This window comes from Triticum dicoccoides, unplaced genomic scaffold, assembly GCF_002162155.2.
Source record: "Triticum dicoccoides isolate Atlit2015 ecotype Zavitan unplaced genomic scaffold, WEW_v2.0 scaffold30917, whole genome shotgun sequence".
Lineage (NCBI taxonomy): Eukaryota > Viridiplantae > Streptophyta > Magnoliopsida > Poales > Poaceae > Triticum > Triticum dicoccoides.
The window spans coordinates 37,933-50,374 of NW_021262185.1; positions in this window are offsets into that span (position 1 = coordinate 37,933).

The following is a 12,442-nucleotide window of genomic DNA, read 5'->3' on the forward strand; positions in this document are numbered from 1 at the left end:
ACGCTCCTCCTCCTTCACCCCGCTTCGTGCGCCACGTCGTGTTTCATAAATAAGCTAAGCTGAGCTCAAACCTATGTCATGTGTTTGCTTTATTTTTGCCGCTTAGAAATGGATAACTAATTACCAACTAATATGAGTTGCCCTAGCTGTCAAATGACCGACTCGCATTTGCCTTCTGCTTCCTCATGCACAACTGAAAGGACACGCGGTGCCCCCATGTGTGGTTTTGGTAATTGATGACACTCTCTATGGACTAATGGTTTCATTGAGTTATATTTGAAGGATTTGTCCATAGGCTCTTCTTGAAGTCCATCTGTTGGTTTCAAGGAGTTTATGAGTCGACCAAGGTGCTATTAAGGAATTATCCAAAGATTGGTTATGTAAGTGTTGAGCTTATTGCAAGCATGTCTTGAAGAAGAATATTGTGTGATCATTCATGTTTACCTTCAAGACATCATCCAAATGAAGAGAGTTGGAAATATTCAAGGTTGATCAAGACTAAGTCAAGAGTGAAACAAGTTGATCAACTCACAAAGCGTAGAAGATGTACCGAGAGGGATCAAGTGATCCCATGGTATGGTAAGCATTGTCCATTGTGCTTTGTGTACTAACCCATGGTTTATGTGAGAGTTCTATGTGGGGTTATGTACGTGTTCATGGGCTTGCGTCAAGAGGAAGATATCACTCAACCCATGGAGGATGACATCAAATCAAGATTGTGTTTGTGCAAGTTCAAGTGGAGCATCACGAAGAAATCATGCTTGTAGCTTGCCGTCCATTATGGTATCAATGGACTTGTGAAGATGTGCCAAAGAGTGGCTCGCCCATAGTGGAGTATGGGGGAGTAATCAACTAATCTTCATCGAGCGAACACAATCAAGAAAGGTGGTCCAACTTGAGGGAGTCAAGATCGTCATCATCTAGCTCAAGTGGACTTTGTGCAAGGCAAAGGTTTGACCTTGATAGGTTTTATATTTTACCGGTCTCATGGTGATAGTTTGGAGACCAGGTTATAGGATCGATAGCCGTACTATCAAGGGGGGCTCTCAAGTGAGTAGCTTGATCGTATCGTTCGTCGAGAGATCAAACCATTGCATCCTTGCATCATCTTTCTTGATTCTTATTTGTTTTGTCTTTTGAGGTTTTAGATCTTGTGGTTATCTCCGTGACAAGCTCTAGTACTTCGAAAACGGATCTCATATGCCTCTTCTATTGCGTTTTCAGTGTTGTAGTTTTTACCAGTCTTATTCGAGGAAGGGTTCTCTCCATTTTCTCTTGGGCCTTTTATAATTTCCTTCTTACTGTTATTTCTATCATTATTGTTTTAGCCCTTGTCTCTAGCTTTCCAACAAACTTGGTTTCATCGAAATCGGAGTCCATTTGCAGAAGTTGTGGTAGTTTTGGTGTTCTGAAAAGGCTGCAATGGTACTACCGCGGACAGGAGCGGATGTAATTTTTTACTACCGCTCCAAGGCGGTACTACCGCGGCTACTACAACAGTAGTACCACTCCGGACCAAAAACTCGTCACAAGTCCAGCGGTGGTAGTCACGGATGTATTTTTTTAGTACCGCTCGCAAGCAGTAGTACCGCTACCCTTTGAGGTAGTACCGCTACCTCTAGCGGTAGTACCGTGAGGTCGAGCAGCAGTACCGCTCTATGCGGGCTGTGAGCACAATGGTTGGATTATTCCCCACATATAAAAGGGGGTCTTCTTCCCCAATGAACCTTATCCTTTGAGCTCGTGTTCTTCCCCCATTGTTGACCTTCTTCGAGCTTGCTATCTCTCAATCCCTCCATGGATTCTTGCTAGTTTTTGGGGGAAAAGAGAGAGGAGATCTAGACCCATATTCCCACCAATCACTTTCTCCTCTATGTGAGGGGAACCCCTTGGATCTAGATCTTGGAGTTCTTGGTGTTCTCCTTCTTGTTCTTCCTCTCATTTTCCTCCCTAGCATTAGTTGCTTTGGTGGGATTTGAGAGAGAAGGACTTGGGCACTCCGTGTGCCCTTGCCATTGCATTTGGTGCACCAGTTTGAGTTCTCCACGGTGATACGTGGAAGTTACAAGTTGAGAAGCTTATTACTCTTGGGTGCTTGGTACCCTTGAGCTTGTTCCTCTTGTGTGCTTGGGCGCCCTAGATGGTTGGTGGTGTTCGGAGCTCAATCATTGTGGTATAAAGCTCCGGGCAAGCGTCGGGGTCTCCAATTAGGTTGTGGAGATCGCTCCGAGCAATTTGACGGGTACAGGTGACCGCCCCCAAGGGTTGCCAAAGTGTACGGTTCGGTGACCGCCCCCAAGGGTTGCCATTTGTACGGGTTCGGTGACCGCCCTCAAGGGTCCCTTAGTGGAATCACGGCATCTTGCATTGTGCGAGGGCGTGAGGAGATTACGGTGGCCCTAGTGGCTTCTTGGGGAGCATTGTGCTTCCACACGCTTCAAACGGAGATTAGCATCCGCGAGGGTGTGAACTTCGGGATACATCGTCGTCTCTGCGTGCCTCGGTTATCTCTTACCCGAGCCCTTTACTTATGCACTTTACTTTGTGATAGCCATATTGTTTCTTGTCTTATATCTTGCTATCACTTAGTTGTTTCTCTTGCTTAGCATAAGTTGTTAGTGCACATAGGTGAGCCTAGTTGTTGTAGGTTTTGTGCTTGGCAAATTAACCGCTAGGTTTATTTCGCATTTGTTCAAGCATAAACCGTAATTATTTTAAAAGCGCCTATTCACCCCCCCCCCCTCTAGGCGACATCCACGATCTTTCAATTGGCATCAGAGCCTCGTCTCTCTTTTTTAGGCTTAATCGCCTAGAGAGTAAAGATGTCGACTAGGGGATTAGGATTCTCTGACACACTTAGTTTCGACGGCACAAATTTTGATGTCTGGGTAATTCGCATGCTTATCCTCTTTAGGGTCATGGACCCAAATTTAGAGCGAATTGTAGATATGGGGTTTTCTCCTCCAAAGGATCCCTAAAGATTATCTTTAGAGGATGAGAAAAACTCTTATCTCAATGCTCAAGCTTCTAATGTGCTTTTCGATGCTTTGAGCAATGTAGTTATATTTCAACTCATGCCGTTCCGGGATGCTCATGAGTTGTGGACAAAGCTTCAAGATAAATATGGTGTGTCCAAGTTTTGTGGGGATGATTGTTCTCCCTCCACCGCCAACCGTGTTGCCTTCTCAACTTCTTCTACTTCACCTACATGTGGATTGCCACAAGGTAATGCTATGGTGAGTAGTGTTGGTCATTGCAATGATGATAGTGTGCTAATCGTTGGTGACTCTTCATCACTATCTTATTGCAGTGCTCCATCTTTGGACTTTAATACTTCGTGCACCTTACATGTTTCTCATGCTTGTGTTGATAGTCCGTGCATATCATGTAGAAATTGCTTGAGTAAATCTCATGATGATATGCTTGCTATATCTTGTTACCATGATAAAAATGCATGTATTTCCTCGAGTTGTTGTGCTAACAATGTAGAGGAAACCCAACACTCCATGGAACAAGATGTGGTCTTGAATGGTGCCTCATGGGATCCTACATCATCATCTATTGCTTTTTGCCTTATGGCTAAGGCATCAAAGGTATCTCCTACTTTGAACCCGAATATGTCTCTTGATGATGATGTTAATGCTAATGATGAAGAGAATGATAATATTGCTTCCTTAAAAATTAAGGGGGAAATGATTTTTAAAGCTCTTCACAAAAATAAACTTGCTCGTTCCAACTTCATGGAAATCATGTCTATTACCATCGAGGGCAAGAAATATATTGAGGAGTTGGAATCTCATCTAGAGGAGCATGAGGTCACCATTGAGAAAATGGAAGCTCATGAGCATGATTACGCAAATGAGATCGTGGAGCTATCTCAAGCTCTTGAACATGAACAAACCACCTCCGAATCTCTTGAGGAGACTTTTGCTCTAGAACTATCTAGAGTGAAGGAATCTCATGATAGAGCTCTTGAGGTGGACAATGATTTTAAAACTAAAAATGAGAAGCTTGAAGTTGCGCATGCTAAACTCCTTGAGGACTTTGGGCACCTCAAAAATGGCTCAAGGGTCATTAAGAGTGAGCTCATCAGACTCACCGAGTCTCATGCACAACTTATAGCTTCATATTCTAAAGAGCTTGCCAAGTTGCCTTCTCCTCTTGCTATTATTGATGATGCTTGTGCTACTGTGAAGCATCCATTTTGAAGGAGAATGTTGAGCTACAGGCTCAACTTGAGTTGCTATCTAGGAAATATGAGAAATTGGAAGAAAGTCATGAAAAGCTCTCAAGCTCTCATGATGATCTTCGAGTATCCGATAATGTGCTAAAGATAGCTCATGAGGCCATGATTGCTAAGGTAACATCTAGTGAGCCTCATGTGGATACTAGCACTACTTCTAGTCAAAATACTATATTGCCATGTGTTAGTCCTTGTAATTCATCTACTCACAATGTTGGTACATCTTGTGATGAATTGCTTTCCTTGCCTTGTTGCTCTAACGATGAGGTTATACTTCCTCTTGTACTTGTGTTGAGACTAACCATGTAGAGGAAATCAAAGAGCTCAAGGCCCAAGTCACTTGTTTGAAGAAATACTTGGAAAAGATTCATGAAGGGAAATCCACACTCAACAATATCTTGAGTGTGCAAAAATCCCCCAATGACAAAGGTGGACTTGGATTCAACTCCAATAAGAAGAAGAAGTCCAAGACGAACTAAAAGAAGGGCCAAGAACAAGTCAAGAATTCGGCCAAGATTTTCTTCAAGTGCAAAGTAGAAGGGCATCATGTTAGATCTTGCCATTGAAGAAGAAGCCCATTAGTGACAAGCAACAAGGGAAGTGGCCACAAGTTCACTCTCATGCTCAACCTCAAGTTGAAGAAAGGCCTCTTCCGAGGAAAACTCAAGCTAATGCTTCTCAAGTTGAGAAATCAAGTGAGAAGAAAATGAAGAGTAGACGTTGCTACCTATGTCGTGAGAAAGGTCACCTCGCTTCTTCATGCACTAGTGGTAACTTATCCAACCCAATTATTATTGATGATATCTATTCTCTTGGGAAGGATAAGGTTGGCAATGTGTTTGCCAAAGTTGTTGGTACTCAAAGTGGTGTCAAGAAAAGAACCATTTGGGTAGCCAAGCCTATTGTGACTAATCTCCTAGGACCCAGCTTGGTTGGGGACCAACTAGCTCAAACTTTATCAATAGGTGTTGGTGGAGGGCATTGGAGACTTGGCTACTTTATGAAGAATTAAGGGGACTTCATCATTCTCAGTGTCTCAAGCCAAGTTAATTGGGTTATCAAGTTTCTATACTATATCCAATGTGCCTCCTTCCGGTAACTTGTACTTACATTGTTTACATTGAAAGTTACTTGCCCCTTTTCATGTTTTGGTTTTGTTCCTTGCATGTGTTTGTATATGTTGTGCCTCCAATTGCTTATCTTGAGTAATCAAGTATGTGTGTGTTGGTTTGCACATCTGTACATGTGTGTCATACATTGAGCCTTTATGCATCTTGTTTGTATCTTAGTTGGCTCTTGTGAGAGATTAATGGAATATCCCATTATGGGGGAGTGATGTGGTTTGTGCACCTCACAATCCTATAAATGTGCGTACACGAGGAATACCATCTAGTATTGATATTACAAGATTATCTAGTCGCTATGTGGTATGTCTTCTCATGAGAAATTCAAATTCTAAATAGTCCATTAATTATATCTTGTTGGATCCTCTTATTGCCTCTTGTTAAGTTCTTATTGGTATCACATTATGGGGGAGTAATATGCTATGTGCATATTACAAGCCTAGAAAATGTGTACATTTGAGATATTGTCACCTAGAATTGATATTGTAAATTATCTTGTTCCTAGGTGGCATGTTAGCTCTACAAGTTGCAATTTTCTTGTGTGTGGTGTGAAGATTATGTTGGATATCCCTGCTATCTACCACCGGGAATTATTTCCATTTACTTCTTGTCTTTTGACAATTGGTACTCACTTGTGTGGTAGAATTTATCGATCATCTTTACATTGGCTTTTGCTTTTATTTGCCTTTTCTCTTGCCAAGGAATGTATCAACTCCCTTTGTCTTCCATACCACTTGTGGATCTTGTTAATTTCTTGATCTTGTCTAGTGTTTTCTAGATATAGTGAAAGTGGTGATCCCACCTTGTGCATTTTGTATTCAAATGCAAATTCTCTATAATGCACTAGTCTTGGGGGAGCTATCCTATTTTCTATAAAACACTCATCTTGCGATCCTTATCAAGTGTGTGTTAGTGGAAGGCAAGCCGTTTTCTTTTTGGTACTTTGTGCCATCATGAAACTTTGTAGAGAGCTTCGTTTGTTTGGAACCATCCTCTCTTTTGGGAGTTTGATATCTTTTATTTAGTGTGTATCAACGGATATCTCATTCCTCGATGTATCTATTATGGGTATCCGCCAAGTGATGATTTATTCATTTGGTATCTTTTATTCACTTTGTATTTATTTGTCATTTGGTTTCAGTTCTTGAAAGTATTGAGCATGCATATTAACTTCATGTAGTCTCTTTGGCATGCTTTCTTTCTTCGACCCAATATATAGGGAAACTCCACCAAGTCTCAAATTGGATGAGATGTGCATGAAATTCATTTTCATATCTATATGCACATATTTATGTGGAGTTTGTCCTATGTATTGTTGGTTCTCTAACTCTTTGGTCCCAGTGAGTTTGGGTACTATTTTGTTTGTGTTGTTGTTCTAGGAACAATTGGAGATGCATTGGATGCTCGGCTCACTCACAAGGAAGGTGGTCTCACCATGTGCTTATTGGAGTCAAGCTAGGATGATCAATGGTCTACTATCTACCTTTAATTGGTATCTACTACATCCTTCCAATGCTATCTCGGTAACAAGTATCTACTTATGCATACACCTCTTACATTCAACCTTGTGTAGGTTGCATCATGGCATGAATTTCTTGATTAGTTCTTGTGGTACTTTTTTCGCTTCTCAAAGCATCTCAACAATGATCTCTTGTTGATAGTTGTGATGTCTTTGATGTTCGTTTGGTTGAAGCTCATTTATATACTATAAGGTAATATCTAGCCATGTGCTATGCTTTCAAGCAAATATCTTATTAGTATATTTATGAATTCCTTTTGGATACCTTGTTCCTTCTTGTTGTAACTATTTCGGGTGTACATCCTTCTTTGCAGATATATATCATCATGATTTCATCTACGTAGAACATTTTACACTTGAGAGAAATTACATCTCCAGATGATATCCTTTCTTTCACGTCCACCTTGTATTTCTTATGATTTTTCTTCGGTGGCTCCGTGAAATCTTTTGCCTTGGTCATATCTTGTTGCATCTTGATGCACTCTTGTGTGGTGAAGATTATTTTCCTCATGCTTATCTTTACGAGGCTTTGCCATCTTAATTGGTATCCCTCGTCTTGATGAGGCCTTCATATTTTATCTTTACCATGGGTTGTCGCAAGCTTTGTTGTTATAATTTTAGTGAGCTTGTGAACCCATTTTCTAGTTGGGTGTGTGTGGAGAGGACATGTCATGCACCGTGTATCTCATTTATCCAAGACTATATTGATGCTTAATGCTCATCCTTATTTTTAGTCTTCTCAAGTGCTTTGCCATGACTCACACACATCATTTTGATTGAGCCTATTCTTAGTTGCCTCTTTTACATGATTGCTCAATCATTTGTTTGTTGCAAGTGCTAGGCTTTGTTTCCTATATGCTCACTTGCACTTGTTGTAAGAGTTTCTATTGATTTTGGGGAGCTTCTCTAGTTTCTTTAGAACACTCCTTCGCTCATATCATAATATCCTTAATTCATGTGGCTTGTAGGATCTTTGGTCTAGTTGGTTCAGTTGATATCCTTTGATTGCTTACTTCAATTGGTATCTTTTGACTGCTGGATTGATTGTGTCTCTCTTTGTTATGTCTTTGTGGCATATCATTCTTTAGCAATCTTTGTGCCTCAATATAGTTTGTGTTCCTCCAAGTATTTACCTTTGGATATGTGTATTGCATTCCACTATCTTGTTGAGAAATATACAATTTATGGAGGACCACAATTTATATTGGCCTTCTTAGCTTTTCACCCATTTTGGCAATCGATGACAATGGGGGAGAAGTTTCAGAAAGTTTTGTGGAGAAGGTTAGAGAGTTATCTCCTCTTGCTTTGGTTTTGTTCCTTAGCATTTGCATCTCATTCGCATGCACTATTGGTTGTTGCATTGCATGGTGATGCATAATTCCTTATATAAACTCTCTTGAAAGTGATTATCATCAATTACCAAAATGGGGGAGATTGAAAGGACATGCGGTGCCCCCATGTGTGGTTTTGGTAATTGATGACACTCTCTATGGACTAATGGTTTCATTGAGTTATATTTGAAGGATTTGTCCATAGGCTCTTCTTGAAGTACATGCGTTGATTTCAAGGAGTTTATGAGTTGACCAAGGTGCTATTAAGGAATTATCCAAAGATTGGTTATGTGAGTGTTGAGCTTATTGCAAGCATGTCTTGAAGAAGAAGATTGTGTGATCATTCATGTTTACCTTCAAGACATTATCCAAATGAAGAGAGTTGGAAAGACTCAAGGTTCATCAAGACTAAGTCAAGAGTGAATCAAGTTGATCAACTCACAAAGCATAGAAGATGTACCGAGAGGGATCAAGTGATCCCATGGTATGGTAAGCATTGCCCATTGTGCTTTGTATACTAACCCATGGTCTATGTGAGAGTTCTATGTGGGTTTAGGCACGTGTTCATGGGCTTGCGTCAAGAGGAAGATATCACTCAACCCATGGAGGATGACATCAAATCAAGGTTGTGTTGTGCAAGTGCAAGTGGAGCATCACGAAGAAATCATGCTTGTAGCTTGCCATCCATTATGGTATCAATGGACTTGTGAAGATGTGCCAAAGAGTGGCTCACCCATAGTGGAGTATGGGGGAGCAATCAACTAGTCTTCATCGAGCGAACGCAATCAAGAAAGGTGGTCCAACTTGAGGGAGTCAAGATCGTTATCATCTAGCTCAAGTGGACTTCGTGCAAGGCAAATGCTTTCCCTTGATAGGTTTTATATTTTACCGGCCTCATGGTGATAGTTTGGAGACCGGGTTATAGGATAGATAGCCGTACTATCAAGGGGGGCTCTCAAGTGAGTAGCTTGATCGTATCGTTCGTCGAGAGCTCAAACCATTGTATCCTTGCATCATCTTTCTTGATTCTTATTTTTTTGTCTTTTGAGGTTTTAGAGCTTGTGGTTATCTTTGTGACAAGCTCTAGTACTTCGAAAACGGATTTCATATGCCTCTTCTATTGCGTTTTCGGTGTTGTAGTTTTTACCGGTCTTATTCAAGGAAGGGCTCTCACCATTTTCTCTTGGGCCTTTTATAATTTCCTTCTTATTGTTATTTCTATCAATATTGTGTTAGACCTTTTCTCTAGCTTTCCAACAAACTTGGTTTCATCGAATTTGGAGTCCGTTTGCAGAAGTTGTGGTAGTTTTGGTGTTCTGAAAAGGCTGCAGCGGTACTACCGCGGACAGGAGCGGATGTAATTTTTTACTACCGCTCTAGAGCGGTACTACCGCAGCTACTACATCAGTAGTACCGCTCCGGACCAAAACCTCGTCACAAGTCCAGCGGTGGTAGGCACGGATGTATTTTTTAGTACCGCTCGCAAGCACCGTGAGGTCGAGCGGTAGTACCGCTCTGTGCGGGCTGTGAGCACAACGGTTGGATTTTTCCCCAGATATAAAAGGGGGTGTTCTTCCCCAATGAACCTTATCCTTTGAGCTCGTGTTCTTCCCCCATTGTTGACCTTCTTCGAGCTTGCTATCTCTCAATCCCTCCATGGATTCTTGCTAGTTTTAGGGGGAAAAGAGAGAGGAGATCTAGATCCACATTCCCACCAATCACTTTCTCCTCTATGTGAGGGAACCCCTTGGATCTAGATTTTGGAGTTCTTGGTGTTCTCCTTCTTGTTCTTCCTCTCATTTTCCTCCCTAGCATTAGTTGCTTTGGTGGGATTTGAAAGAGAAGGACTTGGGCACTCTGTGTGCCCTTGCCATTGCATTTGGTGCATCGGTTTGAGTTCTCCATGGTGATACGTGGAAGCTACAAGTTGAGAAGCTTATTACTCTTGGGTGCTTGGTACCCTTGAGCTTGTTCCTCTTGGGTGCTTGGGCGCCCTAGACGGTTGGTGGTGTTTGGAGCTCAGTCATTGTGGTGTAAAGCTCCGGGCAAGCGTCAGGGTCTCCAATTAGGTTGTGGAGATCGCTCCAAGCAATTTGATGGGTACAGGTGACCGGCCCCAAGGGTTGCCAAAGTGTACGGGTTCGGTGAACACCCCCAAGGGTTGCCATTTGTATGGGTTCGGTGACCGCCCTCAAGGGTCCCTTAGTGGAATCACGACATCTTGCATTGTGCGAGGGAGTGAGGAGATTACGGTGGCCCTAGTGGCTTCTTGGGGAGCATTGTGCCTCGACACCGCTCCAAACGGAGATTAGCTATTGGGGAACGTAGTAATTTCAAAAAAATTCCTACGCACACGCAAGATCATGGTGATGCATAGCAACGAGAGGGGAGAGTGTTGTCCACGTACCCTCGTAGACCGAAAGCGGAAGCGTTATGACAACGCGGTTGATGTAGTCGTACGTCTTCACAATCCGACCGATCCAACCACCAACGTACGGCACCTCCGAGTTCAGCACACATTCAGCTCGATGACGATCCCCGGACTCCGATCCAGCAGGGTGTCGGGGATGAGTTCCGTCAGCACGACGGCGTGGTGACGATGATGATGTTCTACCGACGCACGGCTTCGCCTAAGCACCGCAACGATATGACCGAGGTGGAATATGGTGGAGGGGGGCACCGCACACGGCTAAGGAACGATCACGATGATCAACTTGTCTGTCTTGGGGTGCCCCTGTCCCCGTATATAAAGGAGGGAGGGGGGAGGTGCGGCCGGCCCCCTAGGGGTGCGCCTGGAGGAGTCCTACTCCCACCGGGAGTAGGATTCCCTCCTCTTGCCTTGTTGGAGAAGTAAAGGGGGGAGGGGAAAGAGGAAAGGGGGGCGCCGCCCCCTCCTTCCTTGTCCTATTCAGACTAGGGGGGAGGGGGCGCGCGGCTGGCCCTGGCCGGCCCTCCTCTTCTCCCTCATGGCCCATGTAGGCCCATTAACCCCCCCCCCCCCGGGGGGGGGGGGTTCCGGTAACCCCCCGGTACTCCGGTAAAATCCTGATTTCACCCAGAGCGATTCCGATATCCAAATATAGGCTTACAATATATCAAACTTTATGTCCGTGATCATATCCGGGACTCCTAACAACCTTCGGTACATCAAAACTTATAAACTCATAATAAAACTGGCATCATAACGTTAAGCGTGCGGACCCTACGGGTTCGAGAACTATGTAGACATGACCTAGAACTATTTCCGGTCAATAACCAATAGCGGAACCTGGATGCTCATATTGGCTCCTACATATTCTACGAAGATCTTTATCGGTCAAACCGCATAACAACATACGTTGTTCCCTTTGTCATTGGTATGTTACTTGCCCGAGATTCGATCGCCGGTATCCAATACCTAGTTCAATCTCGTTACCGGCAAGTCTCTTTACTCGTTATGTAATGCATCATTCCGTAACCAACTCATTGGCCACATTGCTTGCAAGGCTTATAGTGATGTGCATTACCGAGAGGGCCCAGAGATACCTCTCCGACAATCGGAGTGACAAATCCTAATCTCGAAATACGCCAACTCAACATGTACCTTCGGAGACACCTGTAGAACTCCTTTATAATCACCCAGTTACGTTGTGACGTTTGGTAGCACACAAAGTGTTCCTCCCGTAAACGGGAGTTGCATAATCTCATAGTTGTAGGAACTTTGTATAAGTCATGAAGAAAGCAATAGCAACATACTAAACGATCAAGTGCTAGGCTAACGGAATGGGTCATGTCAATCACATCATTCTCCTAATGATGTGATCCCGTTAGTCAAACGACAACACATGTCTATGGTTAGGAAACATAACCATCTTTGATTAATGAGCTAGTCAAGTAGAGGCACACTAGTGACATTATGTTTGTCTATGCATTCACACATGTATCATGTTTCCGGGTAATACAATTCTAGCATGAATAATAAACATTCATCATGATATGAGGAAATAAATAATAACTTTATTATTGCCTCTAGGGCATATTTCCTTCAGTCTCCCACTTGCACTAGAGTCAATAATCTAGATTACACAGTAATGATTCTAACACCCATGGTGTCTTGGTGCTGATCATGTTTTGCTCGTGGAAGAGGCTTAGTCAACAGGTCTGCAACATTCAAATCCGTATGTATCTTGCAAATCTCTATGTCTCCCACCCGGACTTGGTCCCGGATGGAATTGAAGCATCTCTT